The sequence below is a fragment of the Pelodiscus sinensis genome, chromosome 9, assembly GCF_049634645.1.
Source record: "Pelodiscus sinensis isolate JC-2024 chromosome 9, ASM4963464v1, whole genome shotgun sequence".
NCBI lineage: Eukaryota > Metazoa > Chordata > Testudines > Trionychidae > Pelodiscus > Pelodiscus sinensis.
This window is the reverse complement of record NC_134719.1, coordinates 18,259,274-18,278,275: the sequence shown is the minus strand read 5'-3', so window position 1 is coordinate 18,278,275 and position 19,002 is coordinate 18,259,274. Positions and strand designations below refer to the sequence as shown.

Sequence of the window (19,002 nt, the reverse complement as noted above, 5' to 3'; positions counted from 1 at the left end):
AAGTTACACTTGCTGTTCCTTGTATAACGGACGGGTAGAAAGCAACTCCACATACCCTATTGCAATCTGCAAGTTCAATACAAAATCATTCCATCCTTACTCTAGGTCAGGGCTACTCAACACACGGCCCATGGGTGGGAGCCAAAACAAAAAAGTTAGGACCCAAGCAGTGTTCTGGCACACAATGCCAGAACAGAGAGCCCTCTCTTTCTATCCTCGCAGATTTTTGAAAAAGAGTCCAGTGCAGATATGCCTACAGGGCTAGATTGTGCTATTCAAGGCACTGTACTGACTCAGGAGTGATATGATATTGCAGTACTACAGGGAGGAGTGGGAAGCAGTAGGAATGTGGTGATTCAAGCTATGCACTGCCTCCCAGGTTTTCCTATATTGTTTGGGGTTAGTAAAAGGCAAGAATTCATGACTTTTCTTTATGGGGTACAATGTATTCCTCCTGCTCCATGTGGTGAGCTAGCAATGATTGGAAAGCATCTCAAGTATAGCACCTAAACTCCTTCCTCCCCCGGCCAGCAGGATTAGGGGAACTGTGACACAAGCTGGAGGAGGAACCTTTGCTCCTTTCTGTGCCTCCACATAGGTGCATAGGACCAGAGCACAACCTGATCCCAGATGATTAGCAATATCAGCATGAACTGCAGACCAGCCATTACACTATTCTGCTTTAGAAACACAGGTGCTGGAACTGGGGGGTGCTACTGCTGCACCCCTTCATGGTAGTGATTTCCATCATATGCAGCATTTACATTTTGGTTTGATGGCTCCACTGTTATACTAACTGTTCCATCACTGCTGCTTAGCAATGTACAACTTAAAAAATAGATAACTGGGGTGGAAGAGAGTACTGGATACTTCAGTATGGACAATATACATGTGCAAGGAAGCTACAGCGTAACTATAATGTAGGGTAAAAAAGTACATTTGAGTTTAATTTACGCATCAAGAAGTTATATGGGTTTCATGTGTCTTTTTTACTGGGCCTTTTAAATATAAACACTAGTTACTATAGTAGCATTTACATCATAGATTTGAAAGCAACAAATACAGATACAGAAAACCAATCTGCCACATGGCCCTTTGTGTTTCACAATTTTAAAGGCAGACCTGTTTTCTAATAAATTGACATTTTGTTCCTAAGGTCTTCACTACGCATATTATAACTTAAGAAAAAAAATTGGGCTGCTTTTCTTTTAAATGATGAATCCTTAAATCAGTGATTCTCAGTCAGGGGTATCTGCTGAGGTTTTCCATGAATTCACAGAAGTTTTCCAAGGGATCTCAGCTCATGTAGATATTTACCTAGGTTACGTAAAAAGCAGAGCAAAGTCAGTACAAACTAAAATTTCATACAATGACTTGCATATACTGCTCTACATAGTTTATGTTGAAATGTAAATATAATGTGTATATGCCAATTTATTTTATAATTATATGGCAAATCTGATAAAGTGAGCAATTTTTCAGTAATATTGTACAGTAACACTTTTGTATTTTTATGTCTGATTTTGTAAGAAAATAGGTTTTAAACGAGGTGCTACTTGGGCCACTAGACAAACTCAAATCGATAGAGTTTAGATCTGTTTACCATGGAGTCCACACTGTTCTGGATCACCAGAAAAAACTCTCCCATTGACTCCCCTTAGTCTTCTCATTTTGGGGGAGTACTGTAGTTAATGGGAGAGTGATTGGTAGTCCATTTGTCACGTCTATAGTAGACATGATAAATCGACCCCTGCTGGATCGATCACTGCCCTATCAATCTGACCTCTAGTGAAGACAAGCCCTTAGAAGATCTGGGGGCTAGGGGAGGTGTGATTGGTTCAGGGGGAGTAAAGAGTTGTGAAGAAATAGGAATATTATTGCTTTTTAGTTCCAGCTTTGCCTTCTCTGTGGAAAGCATGTTAAAATAATGATTACTAATATTTCTTTGGGAAAAATAGACACTCTCTATGCCTATTCCATCTCTATGGGATGACTTATGTGATCTCTGCTCTTTCTGGTCCACATTATCCCTTTTGCTATATTCCTTTACCCTTCTATATTCCTTCACCCTTACTTTTATGGACACTTTTCCATATGTTGTTACCTCCATCTGTCCATTATTTTCTCACTGACACTGTTGTGCTCAGCATTATGAAGAGAAGCATATCTTGTCACCCTTGATTAACTGTTGTGTATTGTTGCTCTTGCATAACTTTGTTTATCTGCCTACATACCTCTTGTCCTTTGGGGTACCTATTTAGAGCTGAAAAGATAAGAATGTATCCTAAAAATGTTACCTGCTTTGCTTAAGTCGTTATATCAGTACACATTAGGATGATACCACAGTCAGATTCATCCTAGTTCAAACTCCATAGAAACCAATGGAGTTAGATGGCAGAAGACGACAACAACGTTTCAGATCCATACCCAGATCTGGATCCAAACAAAAAGGGAAGCTAAAATCCCTGTTCTCACTGAATATTTCTAATGATGCATTTGTCCAGTTCCTGAAGGTTTTTTCCCCTAATGCATCACTTTCAGTTTATGAGACACTTGCCATATATATAGATTTCCAAGCTACAGAAACAGAATAAGGTAATTCAAGATTTTCCTGTTTTGTACAAATGTGCTCGATTCTGAATAGAGAATGTGTGCTCCCTAAAGTGATCCATTATGAACAGAAGAAGAGGTCTTGAGGAAAAAGAAACCAAAGAAGACTATTGGGAAGAGGCGGAAGAAGAGAAATATGGAACAAATACGATGTAGTTTTATATAATGTACAAAAAATTGCTGGTGTTTTAGCCAGGCATCTTGATTCCGGTAAAAACGCCTCTAGATCATGCACTTACCTGCCAGGAATTAGCTACTGGATAATATAAGAGAGTACACATAATTGAATGAGTGAAGATAAGCAGCATTAGTAACTTCAGAAAGAACAGTATCCAATGGGCCACTTGGTTTTTCCCTCCCATTTTTCTTCTTGATATATGCTTTATTCAGACTATTGTGAAAATGTGCATGAATGGTTCAGAAGCATAGAAGGAACATTGCTGGTCACATAAAGTTCCTTTTAGCTGATGACTTTGATCTAAGTCAAAAGTACAATTTGCTCATGAGTTTAAAGGAAAAAGTATTGTCAAATCTATTAACCATATAATCCATTAGTGGAGTAAGATCCATGCTCAAAAAAACGCACCAAAATAAGATAAATGCTATTTCTTATGCAAAAAGAAATGCTTTATAAAAATTGCTCCAGAACCCAGTTATACAGGTATCTTGCATAGCATCTAGTAAGTGAGTGAAAGTATTTTATACAATTTCATGCAGAACTATTCACTTTTATTCCTTGCCTTTTTGGAGCTCAGAAGCCTTGCAAGCTTCTAAATTTTTCCAAACATGCCTGTTTCCACATCAATTAATTCAATATTTCAGTAGTGAAATTGTAGTTCTATTGAAGTCAACAGGAGTTCTGCCATTGACTTCAGTGGGAACAGGATTTTACCCCAGATGTGAAAGCTGGTCTTCAGCCAAACAAAATACTAGACATATTTTTTTGTTTTGTAAAAATTTGAGGCATACCATTTCTGAATGAAACTGACCCGTTTTAGAACAAGATTTCACTGGCTTTTCAAAAAGTGACTATTTCGTAAATCAGACAAACAAGAAAACCTCTTGCTTTGAGAACAACTTCTACAGTTCTATTCAGATGGGCTACCCTTTGGTACTCTCACAAATAAGTCAAAAGGAAGGAAAATTAAAGTATATAGTAGTAACTAGAAGAGCAAGTGCTCCAATTTCCTAGAAAATAATTCCAGGCTAACACAACGATATTGAAGACAGCTGCTCCTCACTTTACTATGCTGAGTGCTTATCTTATTTTCTTGTTTAAAGTGTCAAGTGGTTTCATTACAACATAAACAAGGAGCCACATTAAACAAGGAAATAAGATAAAATATTTCAGTCAGTTTTAAGTAGCGATTCTTAATTATTTTATAAATAAAAATGGAATATTTAATCCATTCCATTATGTCACAACATCAGAAGTAGTAGTGCATCAATGTGATTATTCAGGAGTATTCAGAATTTCTAAGATGTCTGAAGATAAATATGTCTAGAGCATGAAGGGATCTCATTACCATTTCATTTCTGTGCCTTAGGTATAGTGTTAAAAGAACATCCACTGAGGTTAGTCTTTCAATTGATGCTTCATAGATTTTAAGGCCAGAAGGGACCATTATGATCATCTCATCTGCCTGCCTTCATAATGTAGACCACAGAGTGTTGCCCAGTGACTCCTGCCTCAAGCTTAACAGTCTGTTGTTGAATTACATTCTAAACTAATAAACTAACATTTGTTCAGTGTATCACATTTAAACTTCCAGCTTCATGGCCTTGCACAACTCTGACTAAGCCTGTTTCTCAGCTCATGTCGCTTATGTCCCTGCGTTCTGCCAATAAGGCCAGTTTTAAACACTCTCCTTTCTCCCACTCCTGTTTCTGGAAGAAGGCACAGAGTGTACCTGTGCACAGGATAACCTTCCTATTCTCTTATTCATATCTATCTTGAAGACTAATTTCTTCCACATTACTCATATTAAACATCATCTCTAATGTAATGCAGGTGGTAGAGAGGAAGGAGAATTAGCTGAGTTAAATACTTGACTTGGATTGGGGCTTTTTTTATTCCATCCTTCCAAATGTCTTGAACATCTTATTATTATCCTTGTGTCTAAGGCTAAATTCCTCAGGTAACATTTCTTTATTTTTATCTCTTGCCTTTACTCTTCATCTGAAGAGGTGAATTGTAGCTCATGAAAGCTTATGCTCTAATATCCTAATACATTTGTTAGTCTTTGAAGAGCTGCTGGACTTCTTGCTGTTTTTGCTGAAACAAACTAACACACACAGCTACCCCTTAAAACCTCTTTATTTTCGTGACATGTACAGTACCAAGCCCATGGGCAGTGTTAAAATAAGGATACTGATTAGGCCATAAACTCACAAAGTTCCCCAAAGAGCTTATCTACATGACTGGAATACGTTAGGCAATATAAACTCTTAATGGCGTTGATCTGGAATGGATGTGTTACTTAAGGTTTGCCCTGATAAGATATTATGTAACGTGCATATATATGTTCAATATATTTATGCTTATCAGAACTATGACTGGTGCCACTAAAATTACAAAGAACATTTGTATTTTTTTTAAATCACCAACTAAACATATGGTTCGTATTGTTGGGGTCACTGGGCATGATCCTAGGTAACTCGGAGGAGTGGAAGATCAAAAGAATTGATGAAGCCCCCCCGCTCTAGGCCCAAGCACCCTAAAAGCACCCCCCCTTCCACACCTTCCGCCTCCAGGCATAACTTTTCTCTGGCTCGCTAATAGCTGGGAATGGCAAGACAGACCTTGAGGTTGCCTAATTACTATCAGTGGTCTAGAAGAAGAATTCAGATATGTCTCTGTAGAGGAGAGGAGGAGGATGGGGCTGGCAGCATGTCCCAGCATGGGAAACTTGCAACAGTTCACTATTTTCCTGCAAGTAAACAACCTCGGTATATAAGGAGGGAAAACTGCTTACGTTGGTGTGCTTGATCTGAGATGTCTAGTCTCCTGGCACCTATTTGAGCATTCAAATAAACTTTTTTTGCTTCTCCATACCGGTGTGTTTATTGGAGCGCGCACACCGGGCACCGAACCCAGCTGTTGCCTCCCTCGGGCACTCTGTGCCGGCAACAATATGATTTGGAATGATCATCCAAAGTTTAATACGACTAATAATATTCCCGTTTTTGTAATTCGCTTTAGATATGGCACCCAGAAGTAGAGCCCTGAAAATCCAGAGATATTTGCTTTATATCCATGGGTATCTACGTCTGCAAATATGAATGTAGAGATATGTGGATCATTTTTGCAGATGGGGATACAAATTTTGTATCTGCACAATGCTCTAGCTAGAAGTACATGCCACTAGTGACACAGACCATGCACCAGTTCATACATCTGTCCAGGTACTTACGTGGCTTCCATCTAGGCCAGTCAAAAGACTTCCTAGCTCCAAGGCAAGGTGGGAGGGCGGCCCCAAGCTTCCACAAAGGGCAGGGCTCTGTGTGGAAGGGGCAAAGCTGGGGCAGCTGGCCCTTAGCACCACCTGGATCATGCGCACACACTCTCAGCGCCATTTGGAGAATGCTGCCTGGGGCTCTGCAGCACCTCATGGGGATCCAGCCGCTGCCACTACCACAGTACCAACAGTCAGGAGGCCTGGGCCTCTTTAAAAATCAGTAGGCCCTGGGACAATTGTGCCCTTCCCTGTTCCTCCCAGTCAGTGGGCCTGCTTCCATCAGTGTAATATGGAACACTGAAGTGTTATTATGGCTTGTTGTTCTGGCTGAACAACCACTGAGGTATTTAAGTGAACCGAATGACAGTTATTTGTTTTCATGTGACTTTCTAGCCTCCTCGTTCCTTGAGGTATTTGGCTCCACTTTATTAGAGATTGTATGTTTGCTTTATAGACAACAAACTTTGTTCTACAGGTGTTTCATAATTATGGAACTCACTCCAGAGTCACAGCAATAATGAAAACAAATCTCTGCTTAAAAAGTTAGATCAAATGTTTTTGAGCAAGATCATGTACAGATCTGGAGTTTTTCCACACCAATTTTAAGTACTTAATCAAAGGTTAAGAGATTTTCTATAGTTACATTATGAAATGTACAATGACCAACATTTTTAAAAATTGAATGCCTAAGTTTAAGCACCTTGCGATTGGGTGGTCACCTCTCACCAAAAAGGAAGAGGTTAAAAAGCAGCCTAGGGAGGCTGTACAGGCAACAGCCAATCAGAGATAACCTGCACAGAGCAGCCAATCTGCACCCAGTAGACTATGTCTACACTACAGAGGAAGATAGAAGCTACCACTGTCAATCTTCCAGGGTTCAAATTAGCGGTTTAGTTAAGACAGCAAATTCTAAGTGAGAAGGGCACTCTGGTTGATGCCAGTAACCCTGCTTTCACTAGGAATGTTCTTCCTTCGACTTCTTGCAGTGTAGACAGCACCAAAAGCCAAGTTAAGCTGTTTCAACTTCAGCTACACAATTAATGTAGCTGAAGTTGCATATATTAATTTGACTTTGTCCTGTAGTGTAGACATACTCATAAGAGGGGAACTGGATGGCACAGCAGGGCTGGTTGCTGCAGGGAGCGTAGGGAGAGGGGCCTGTGTTCCTAGGGCACTCTGGGAAGGTAGCATCTTGGACAGAGCAGTTATTGGCAGAGACCTAAGGAGCAAGAGTGAGCTCCTGGCTGGCTGCTGGGACTGCGGTGCAGGGGCTACAGGGAACTTGCCCAGGGAACTGAAGTGGCACTAATGGAGAAGTTAAGAAGGGACAGCAGGAGGCTGCTATCTACAGGGTCCCAGGGCGGGAACCTGGAGTAGTGGATGGACCCAGCTCCCCCCTCACTCACAACTGAGGAAATGGCAGAACTGAGCTGTTCATCCTCACCCCCTCAAAAGAGAGGCTAACACCAATGCTGATACAGCTTGAGGATAGAGTCAGGAAGAGGATGCTGTGGTTTCTAGAATAAGGTGGGTCTGCAGGCAGAGAAGGAGGTGGGAGAGGCGCCACTAGAAGAGGGCAAATCTGGCTCTGAGAGCTAAATTCCCAAGACTACCAGCAGGAAGTGCCATTCTGGTGAGTGAACCCTGTATCACATGGTGGAGAATGCAGGCATTCAGTCGCCACTGATGGAGGGGGGCTAAGAAAGTGACAGAAAAAAAACCCTGATATAAAAGGCAAGAGAGACTGAGCAGGACAATGACCCCAAAGAGGGGAGAGAAAATAGAAATACTCCCAGTACAGACTTTTATTAACTGCTGAATTTGACATTTTCACAAAGTGGAGTAGAGAAATTGCAGGGGCATCCAATGCCATATGGAGACTGATTATAGAAAAATCAGCAGAGACTCTAGTAAGTACTGGTATAGGTCCTGGACTACTTGGGGAAGACACCAGCTCATCAGCAGTATTCATGCATGGTCTCACAGGAGAGAATTGGGAGGAACTGGAAGGTCCAAGAACCAAAAAGACACTCTAGAACGGAGAGACCAGAGGCTCTGGTGTTTTGATGGTGGGAGCCAGGGACACGTGCAGTGTTCCCATGTAATTGGGAAAAGACAGTCATACCAAGGGCAAGCACAGAGGCAAGGATTGGGGGGACCACCCAAAAAGTATTGGAAAAAAGAAGAACATTCTGATTTAGTGTGGGACAAGCCGCCATATAAAGAGGCTTTCTCTCCTGTTCCCCAGTGAGGAAAAATAAAGAGGCCCATAGGTGGTGGGGTAGCTGGAGGGGCAGATGGAAAATGAGGAGAAACTGGAGGGGAGAAGAGAGACCTCCCCGTGGGAGGAAGTTGACAGATGCAGGGATTAATGGCAGGATGAACCACAAGAGGATGGGGGCTTGGACCGTGGCAGGGGAGACTTGTAACCACAGAGCAGGACTTGCAAGAGGTTGAGACCTGGAGTCTTTGCAAAAGAAATCAAGAGAAGACCATGGACAACAGAGGGAAAGTACTCTTCATGGTTGGTGAGATAAGGCAGGAGAAAGATGTCATGCGGATGCAGCTATGAAAAAGCAGGAAAAGGGATACCTGCCCCCTCAAAACTGGCAACCGTGGGTGGTGGAGTGTTGGGTGTTCACCCTGCTCAAAAAGGAAAGGGTTTAAGCATCCTAGGGAACAGTCAGTTCATGCCCAGTCCTCCTGGGAGCTGCAGGACAGAATTAGGGTCAGTTGCTGCAGGGAGCTCAAGGAGAGAGAAGTGTGTTTCTAGCCAGCTGCAGGAATCAAAGAGAATATTGGACAGAGGGTTGCTGGCAGGGACCTGGGAAGCAAGAGGGGGCTCCTAGCTGGCTGTGAAACTGAGAAGAGGCTGAAGAAGGTGCTGGGACTACAGAAAAGTGATCCAGGGAATTGAAGTAGCACTGGCAGAGAAATTAAGGAGAGGCAGCAGGAGGCTTTTATCTACAGGATCCCTGAACCAGGCCCTAGAGTAGTGGATGTGCCCAGGTACCCACTCTCCACTGGGGAAAAGACAGAACAGGACTGAGATATCTATCTCCCTTCCCCTCAGAAAAGGGCAAACATGGATGATGACAATAGCAGGCTAAGCCATGAAGAGGATGCCACGGTTCCTATACTGAAACAGTTCTGCAGGCAGAGAAAGTGGTGGGAGAAGATGTGCCAACTGAGAGATCTGATCCCTGAGACAGCCAACAGAAGGTGCCATTCTGGTGAGTGAATCCCATCATACACCTACATCCATATTGACTCACCTAAATAGTCTCTTAAAAACCAGTAAAAAATAGCTCTTACATTGCACGTTTCATCCATAGATCTCACCGTTCTTTACAGAGGGGTCGGTCTGATTATCTCCTTTTTATAGACAGGGATATGAGGTAACGATTTAAGTGTCTAATCTTTGGCCCGAAGTTTGAAAATTGTGGTCATTGTGTTTACCTCATGGCACAATTGGGGCACTGAAGACAGGCAGAATGGCAAACTGTATTCTATTTTAATAACCATGGACTTGATGCTCCTATCAACCTAAATTATGACAGGAGAGGGAAAGTAGACAGAAAAGAGCTGGAAGCATATTTAGAAGGAAGCTGCATGTCAATGCACGCTCCTCCAGCCCCTGGGAAGCTCCTCTGAAGAGCACTCATCACTGCATGGTTGAAGCTTTATGGATATATGGCAGTGCACTGATATGCTAAATCAGACTGAGCCAGGGAACAACTGCTCTGTCTGGCATTCATGTCAGAAGGAAACTCCCCTGGGAGCTAATGCTGCTTCAAGCAACATTGTTTGGCCCTTCTTGGGGCCTGAGGTTAAGTCTTAATAGCTGCCACAAGGAATCTTGATGCCACATGAAATCAAGAATTCAGAGAGCACAACTCAAGCTCATTTGTTTTACTGCCCTGTAGTCAACTGCGATGGAGTCAATGGGGATAAACCCAATGAGCCCCAGAATCCACAGGACACTCAAATATCTCGGAGGCCAGAGAAACCACGAGTGAAAATTTAAGTTTCAATGGCTTCCCCCTCTTTTTGTGGGTTTTCCTTGGGGTAGACTCTGTGTAGACACATCCACTGGAGCTCTCCATGTGAAATCACAGCATTAGAGCTATCACAGAAATCCTTCTGGTGTGCTGATTGAGCCACTGGTGCCTATCTTCCTTCCCTCTGGGGCTTCCTACCACTTTGTCTCGCTGGGCCAGGCTCTCAGCCAAGGCACAGAGATGCGGTTTCTGCTCCCCTGAAGAACAACACCAATGCTGAACCAGCTTACCTCTGGGAGAGCTCAGCTATAAAGCTGTTGACAGCATCCAGGAACCCAACCCTCAAAAGGGACCAAAACCCCAAATAAATCCGTCTTACCCAGAGAAACCTTACCCATCTTATCCCTTTTTACACAGAGCAAGCTCATAAAGATGTCTGTTAATTCTAATACACTAAGGCTACGTCCACACTGGCATGATTTTCCGAAAATGCTTTTAGCGGAAAAGTTTTCCGTTAAAAGCATTTTCGGAAAAGCACGTCTAGATTGGCAGGATGCTTTTCTGCAAAAGCACTTTTTGCGGAAAAGCGTCCATGGCCAATGTAGACGCGGTTTTCAGCAAAAAAGCCCCGATCGCCATTTTCGCGATCAGGGCTTTTTTGAGGAAAACAGTACTGTGCTGTCTACACTGGCCCTTTTGCGCAAAAGTCTTTCGGAAAAAGACTTTTGCCTGAACAGGATCAGCATAGTATTTCCGGAAAAGCACTGACGATCTTACATGAGATCGTCAGTGTTTTTCCAGAAATTCAAGCGGCTAGTGTAGACAGCTGGCAAGTTTTTCCGGAAAAGCGGCTGATTTTCCGGAAAAACTTGCCAGTCTAGACACAGCCTAAGGGCTCATGTCCACTACAGACCCTCTGGAGCTTGATCTTCTACCATTCGATTTAGCAGGTCTAGGGTAGACCCCTCCCCCCCAGATCAAATGCTGAGGGCAGCCCCCGCCAGCATCCTGTGAAGAGTAAAGAAAGCCAAGAGGAGTGTGTGCACCTGTCAGCCTCCCACAGTGTAGACACTGCAGTGGTTCGGCTTAAGGTAAACCAAATCCAGCTACACATTTTGTGTAGCTGGATGGTTTACCTTAAGCCAACCTGCCTGGTTTAGTGTAGATCAGGGGTAAGAAATGCTGTTCAAGCTATAGTTTTCACCCTTGCTTTTATGTCAGACTAGCATTGATCTTTTTCTGACCTCTGCCCAGCAGCTTTGCCTTCACTCTCTTGCTACAGATCTTTGTTTCTAGGTCTCTTCATATGTATCCTCTTGGAGTGGGGATGCTATTTCTCAAGCCAGCTGAAGACAAAAACCTAATTCCTTATATAGACTTTCCCCCAGGGCAGGTACCCTTTGTTCAGTTGTCCATCCCCCATGGAAAAGTACCTGATTCTAGATGGATTCCAGTATTAGGTTACATGAACACATGTCTTTCTAGGACCAACCACAGTTTGAGCTTACGGGAAAAATAAGCCAGTCACGGGTTGTTGGTTTGAGTTGAGTGCTGACCCATCAAGTTCTTAATGTATCACTAATGACCCTCATTAGCACATTTAGAATTAAAAACAGATTCATACTTCATATTTCTAACTTCACATACTAGATAGATACAAGCACAAAAAAAGATGATATACAGATTCAGCAGTTTGTAACATTACAAATTATGTTACTGGACTTGTTCTGCATAAAGCATCTTTGAGTTATGCATATTCTTATTCATAAGTCAATTTTCATAAAGAATGGGGGGGAGGCATGAAAAGACCCATAAGCAAAAATCCAAATACAAAACATTGCAATATTTCTACTGTATCCTATATTCCTGGATCTTCTTTAAAATATTATAATCCTTGTTTCTGCCCTTTTAGATATTCCTCTCTCCAAGCAACATGGTCCACCTTTATTTATGAGGCATTGTAACCAAAATCCTGAAACATGTCTGCCAGAGCAAAGCCTCAGAGGCGCGGGGAACCGCCGCTGCTGCCGCTTCAATCTGGGTGCCTGTGGTCTGCTGGGGACCGTCCCCAGCAGACCACAGGCTCCCGGACTGAAGCCGCAGCCGCGGGGGTTCCCGCGCCTCTGAGGCTTTGCTCTGGCAAAGCCTCAGAAGCGCGGGAACCCGCCCAGTGCCCCTGGTCTGCTGGAGACGGTCTCCAGCAGACCAGGGGCACCGGAGCAGCTTACGAACGGGGCTTTCTCGCCCCGACTTCCGGGGCTAGACCCGGCTAGACCCGGCCAGCGGCAGAGACGCGCTGAGCCCGCCCGAGACGCTGTTCTTGAGACGCTGACTCGAGTATAAGCCGAGGGGGGCATTATTCAGCACAAAAAATGTGCTGAAAAACTCGGCTTATACTCGAGTATATACGGTAATCAACTTCTTTTGACAAGTCTTTAAATAGTAAAAGAACATCTTTAATACAGCATTACTCCAACATGCATCTTATGATAGGCTTTTGGAGGATTTTCTATCTTGTTGATTCATTAGAAGATGGCTAAGATCTAACTACTTCAAATAAAAGTTAAATAGATGTATTAAAGATTTTGACACTTTCTATAGCAGCATATTATTTGTCAATCAGTTGGAGATTCTTGGGTGAAAGATACTAGAGAATTGCAAATATTTCTGGACCCTGTTTTGTTCCTAAGAACAGAGAGAGCCAGGCTATCCAATGACCAGTAGATATTTTGGTGATACTAATGGGAACCTAAACTAATACTAACTACATACTACCCACTGAAAATTCCACCAACACTTACTTTGGCTTTTTTCTGCTTAGTCATTATGCTCCTGTTTCACTTGTGGAAGGGAGGAAAGAAATTAATTATCCACCATAATGAATGAAAGTAACTTCAAGATGTTGAGTTCTGGCAGGGAATTCTGAACCAGAGGTGTTTAAATGGGAGTAAAATAGCCTGAAACCTGTTCCCAGGCTTCCTATTTAAGTAAAAATACAATACTAATAAATGTCTATTGCTGCAATTTAAAAATTTGCAGAAAGCCAGGGAAATGCTACTGAGTTAACTCAATTACTAGAAACGCTACAGGAAAACATGTATTGACTGATCCTCATAATGAGTTTACCTACAGATTTCCTCATTACCTTCACATTACAAAAGAGATTTAATGTTGAAAATAAAATTAGATTCAGGAACTTATAATACCCGGTACCATAACTTAGCAGAGAGGTTTACAATAAAATGTCCATTTAGGTGTTTGAAGAACAAATAGAAGAACAACTTTGTTTTCCTCTTTGATTTATTTACTTAAACTCTTTTACAAAGAATAAGAAAGTTCAACACTTCCTTATGGGAAGTGATTCTGAAAGTCTACTTTTTTGTTGATTTCTATTATTCTTGGCACTGAAGAAAATGTAATATGCAGAGTCATGAGTATTATTATTAGCTACTTATTTCATCCATCACTTGCAGCAGCAATATTATATAACAGAAGTTTGTTAGACCTAAGTTAATTAAACCTTCTGTCACATCAAGTCAAGAAATAAATGCACTTAAAAGAAATCTCATGCCCTGAAAAAATTCAGATGACACCAGTATTCTCAGCTGGATCACAAGATAAAGCACTATAGTTAGACATAGTCAGAGAAAGAGACAGGCCACATACTTTGAGATGTAATAGAACAGCTCATTCAGCTTTTATATTAAAAACAGAACAGGTTTAAAAGGTTAAAAATTCAGAGAAAACCATATAAGCTATCCCACAAATATTTTGAAATATTTAAAGAAAAAATCTGTAGTGAGGTTATTATTTTAAACAACTGTACCCCAAATGCCTGCTGAAGTATAAAGCAGGACAGACTGTATGTCAAATAATAATAAAAAGATCTCCTATATTAAACTTACAGATAACAGAATTATCTAAACTTCAGAATTGTCCCTTTATTATGCCTGTATGCCTCAGGCCATCAATGTTTATATGTATATTTCTTTGGTTATTTTATTTTTGTACAGTTTGCAAATTCCAAAGTAAAATGTAAGTTGTTTTTAAGTTACACTGTAAATGTTTTAAATCAAACTGAGGGCAAAATCCTTCTAACACTTACTTGTGGTATGTAAGCTATGATATTCTGATCTCCCTGAAATACCCAGATCTCTCACTGATGCCACTGAGTTTTTTCATCTGTAGGAAAAGCAGAATATTAAGGGGAAGCTTGGAGTGTGGAGAATTTTGCCTTAAAAATGATGTTTAAAAATAAGGTGATTGGTTAAATAACTGATTCTTCAGCCTTAGGGTCTGTCTTCTTTGAGGCAAAGTCAGGCACTAACCTGCAAACAGTTGCTACTCGCCAGAGCAGTCCCATCGGTTTCACTGACACTAGTGTAAACACTGAATACTATGATGTCTGCATTTTGCAAGTAACTCTTAAAAAGGCTCATGATGATGACTAATCAGTTATGGAACAGCAATGGAATTTTTCTATGGCAGAACTTTAGAGACAAACGGGACACATAATAAGAGGAACAAAAGAAATGAATTTAATACTAACTTAAATATTAACATTATAGAATACCCTAGCCTACTGTAGCTTTCATTTGCTGGCAACAAAGACCGTACCACACACAATATCTTGCAACTTCAACTTTACAAACCACAAGGTGTCTTGTCTCCCACTTGTAATCTGATAGTGGTGTGTCTATCTTCCGTTGTCCAGCCTGTAAGAAGGCAGACATGCTTGAGCACAATTAACTACAAGTCAGTAGCAGGAATATACACACAGGACACAATCTGAATGTGTACAGGGCATTACAGCACCAGGACCATAGAGCCCAGTCTAGCCTTCACTGAAATCAAGGGCAAAATTCCCACTGATTTCAAAAGGATCACATACGTTACAACTACCATCACTTCTATTTTTATGTTGTGTAAGATGTTTAAGTTATTTTAAATGGAAGACTGGGAACAATGTTGCCTAGTGTGTTGTGAAATACCACACAGACTGGAATTCAGTGAAATATGGACACTGCAGTACTAGTTTTAAAAAGTCAAAACAAAGAGTAACTGAAATATAGAAGTGTCACAATCAATCCTCTAACTCCAGGAATAAGCTTTTGTGTAGCATGTACCTTTAACTTCTCCCCCATTCCTCAAATAGAAAAACAAAACCGCAAGCACAATAATTCATTTACACGGACCAAGAAAATAAGTCTACCCCTGTTCAGTTCTCTGTTCAGTTCCAAGCCGGAGACTTCAAAATAAAGTTCATAGTCATAGGTTTTAAGGCAAGAAGAGACTCTACCTTTAACCTGCCTTTCTGCATAATAGGCCACAGAACCTCTTCCAGTAATTTCTGCATCAAGCCCATAGCTTCTGTTTGAGCTAAAACATCTCTTGTGGAATGATGTCTAATCATGATTTAATGACTTCTTGTGATGGAGAATCCACTACTTATGCTTAGCATTTTTAACTTCACATCTGAATCAGTTCATCAAACTGTAAACATTACCCAGGAAAACAGGCAGTTACAATAAAACCACAAAATAATTATAATAAAATCCTGGTAATGTATACTAATGACTGGGAGCTCTATTACAAATGCATGAATTAGTAAGTGAACAGTCAACAAAATTAAAGGCTTCTCCATCACAAAATGGACTGTGATCATTATAGTTTCATTTTAATTATTTGGGAGAATATCACACAGAACCTTAATTAGTGTATCTGGCAAAAAGACTTCACTCTACTTAATGTTGGTGTGATGATAAGTGGGGGGGAGGGGGAGGTGCAGCTTAGCAAGATTGTATTGGATGTAAACTTGCCACAACTAGCATAAAAAATTACTCAGTGGCTACGTCTAGCCTGGCACTATTTTACGCAAATGCTTTTAATGGAAAAATTTTCAGTTAAAAGCATTTGTGGAAAAGAGCGTCTAGATTGGCAGGATGCTTTTCCGCAAAAGCACTTTTTGCGGAAAAGTGTCCATGCCAATCTAGACGCACTTTTCCGCAAAGAAACCTGATCGCCATTTTCACGATCGGGGCTTTTTTGCGCAAAACAAATCTGAGCTGTCTACACTGGCCCTTTTGTGCAAAAGCTTTGCGCAAAAGGGACTTTTGCCCGAACGGGAGCAGCATAGTATTTCCACAAGAAGCACTGATTTCAGACAGTAGGAAGTCAATGTTCTTGCGGAAATTCAAGCGGCCAGTGTAGACAACTTGCCAGTCCAGACACAGCCAGTCTGTATAAAGGGGCACTGACCCCAGGCCTTCTCTTTCTCATGTTCTCTTCCTCAGAAATGTTTAGGTAGAATCAATAATTCCTTTCTCTTTTCCAATTGCTTTACCCCGTGAGGATCGCGAATGGCCTAATAAGCATTTGAACACTGAAGACAAGCAATCTGTTGCAAAGTCAAGGACTGATGGCCCTTGTACAGTGAGGGAATGGTCACACGGTCTAGGTAAAACTAATCATTGGGTATAAGCCGGGTCCAGATAGATTTAAAGAGCTTTACCTGGTGACCCAGACATTCATGGAACTCTAGTATTGGTCTGTGAAGATTCCAAAACAGCAATAATAGCTCCAGAAGTAGTATGAGCTGTGGGAAATAAGGAACTACAGATGATTCTGGGAAGGATCCAGGACAGGAGCAGAAGCACCATCAAGGAAATCTGTGCATCATGATGAGAAGGCAGAGGTCAGTGTGACGTTGCACTCCCATATCCTTTATGGAAATGTGGTTTGGAATATTCATGTTCCTAACTCATATGTGCTTTAAGCAAAATGTGGCATGTGACCAGCCATTAAAAACCTTGTAATATGCTGAATGAGTACATATCATTCTGGTATTTGTAGTTAGAAATATGAAATATAAACCTGTGCATATATCTAGATGTGCTACCGAAACTAATAGTAGTACTTGAGGAACTTAATGAAGTCCACAAATGCATTAGGAAAAAGGGTGAGATCAGAAGCCTCCTTATATCCCTTGTGACCCAAGCCACAATGTGAAACCCCGTCCTCAGAGTTGAAATGCTTTACACCTGTGGTCACCAACTGGTCGATCGCGATCGACTGGTCGATTGCAAGGGCTCGACCAATCTATTGCCAGACATTTGGGCCCCCCCCCTCCAATTTCCCCCCATGACCAAGAAGCCCCACTACCTACCTCCAGCGACAACGAAGGGTGCCGGCTTCTGGAAGTGCGCTGGCTGCTCCCCTCCCCCAGGTCCGTGGTGTGGTGTGCCGGGAACTTGCGGGGAGTCCCCAGAGAAGGTGCGCGCCGGGGCTTTAACCTCCTCTGTGGGAGGGGAAGGGGGGAGCTGTCCCCGGAGGAGGCACGCACCAGGGCTTTCCCTCCTCTGCGGGGCGGGGAGTCGTCCCCAGAGGAGTCCCAGCAGGAGGCGGGTATGGGGACTCCCTGCCCCCAGCAACACCCTGTGCCCTGATGCAAAACCCTGTCCCCTACCCCCCCCCAGCACCCTATCTTCTCTCCTCTGCCCTCCGGCACCCTGTCCCCTCTCACCCACTGGCACCCTAACCCCTGCCCCAGCACCCACTAGCACCCTTCCCAGTACCATGTTCCCTGCTCCCACCAGCACAGTTGGGGCCTGTGACAGGGCAGACAGGCCTCGCACTGACGAACAGGGGATAGCCCAGGCCCAGCTGGCGGAGGAAGCCGCGCCCCTCCGACCCTGCTGTGCATGCTCCCAGCAGCGGCCGGGTACAAAGGCAGAAGGAGCCGTGCAGTCAGGGAGGCCGCAGGGTGAGGGAGGAGACCGGGCCGGGCCGGGCCAGTGTTCCTGCAGCCGCTGGGACCAGAGTCGCCGCCCGCGCTGGACCCTGACACGGAGGAAGCAGCCGCCGACCCAGGGCGGCAGGAGCGCGCCCACAACCCCGACAGGCACCGCCTCGGAGGCGAAGGGGCCCGGGGGGAGCCAGGGCGCGGTAGGAAGCAGCCCAGGGCAAAGGATACAAAGTTTGGCTCAGCCTGTATCAGCCGGATCCCCCGCCGAGCCGGCAGGAGCCATAGACCCTGCCTAAAGGGCCCTGGGCTGGGACCCGGTGGAGAGGGAGGGCCAGGGTCCCCCTAGCACCCATTTTCCCTTCCCTGGATAAGCAAACCCCGGGCCAGAGAAGGCTTCTCAGAGCGGCTAGGCCTCTAGTACCGTATATGCCCTGATAGAGGGGCCTGCACTTTTACATTGAGGCTTTGGTTACCGTGTATGCCCTGATAGAGGGGCCTGGACTTGTACATTGGGACTTTGGGGTACTGTATAGGCTCGGTAGGAGGGGGATGAACCCCTTGACAGGGGTGTACCCCCTGCCAGGGCCACATTAGTGAGGCTTGGGGGCTACGTCTAGACTGGCATGATTTTCTGTAACTGCTTTTAATGGAAAAGTTTTCCATTAAAAGCTTTTGTGGAAAAGAGCATCTAGATTGGCAGGATGCTTTTCCGCAAAAGCAATTTTTGTGGAAAAGCATCCGTGGCAATCTAGATGAGCTTTTCCGCAGAAAAGCCCCGATCGCCATTTTCACGATCGGGGCTTTTTTGTGCAAAACAAATCTGAGCTGTCTACACTGGCCCTTTTGTGTAAAAGCTTTGCGCAAAAGGACTTTTGCCCGAACAGGAGCAGCATAGTATTTCTGCAAGAAGCACTGATTTCAGACAGTAGGAAGTCAGTGTTCTTGCGGAAATTCAAGCAGCCATTGTAGACAGCTGGCAAGTTTTTCTGCAAAAGCAGCTGCTTTTGCGGAAAAACTTGCCAGTCTAGACACAGCTGGGGTGTTTTTGGAGGAGTTATTGCATCTCACTTGCGTGGCCCCAACTGACTTTTCTGTGGGTCAGTGTCCTTGATTCAAAAAAGGTTCCCTGCCCTCATAAATAAAGACAATGCAGAAATGTTTGTGTTTGACATAGTATTTTATTTAAAAA

At 43.1% G+C, this 19,002-nt stretch overlaps 1 long non-coding RNA gene across 1 annotated transcript; it reads right to left on the bottom strand.

The window, feature by feature from the left end:
* Positions 1 to 994: 994 nt before the first annotated feature.
* LOC142830654 (uncharacterized) lies at positions 995 to 18,480 on the bottom strand. The gene is made up of 3 exons (XR_012906091.1): positions 17,235 to 18,480; positions 14,175 to 14,251; positions 995 to 1,317 (listed from the first exon to the last, which is right to left on the bottom strand). It is a non-coding gene; the product is annotated as an uncharacterized LOC142830654 (long non-coding RNA).
* Positions 18,481 to 19,002: the final 522 nt, after the last annotated feature.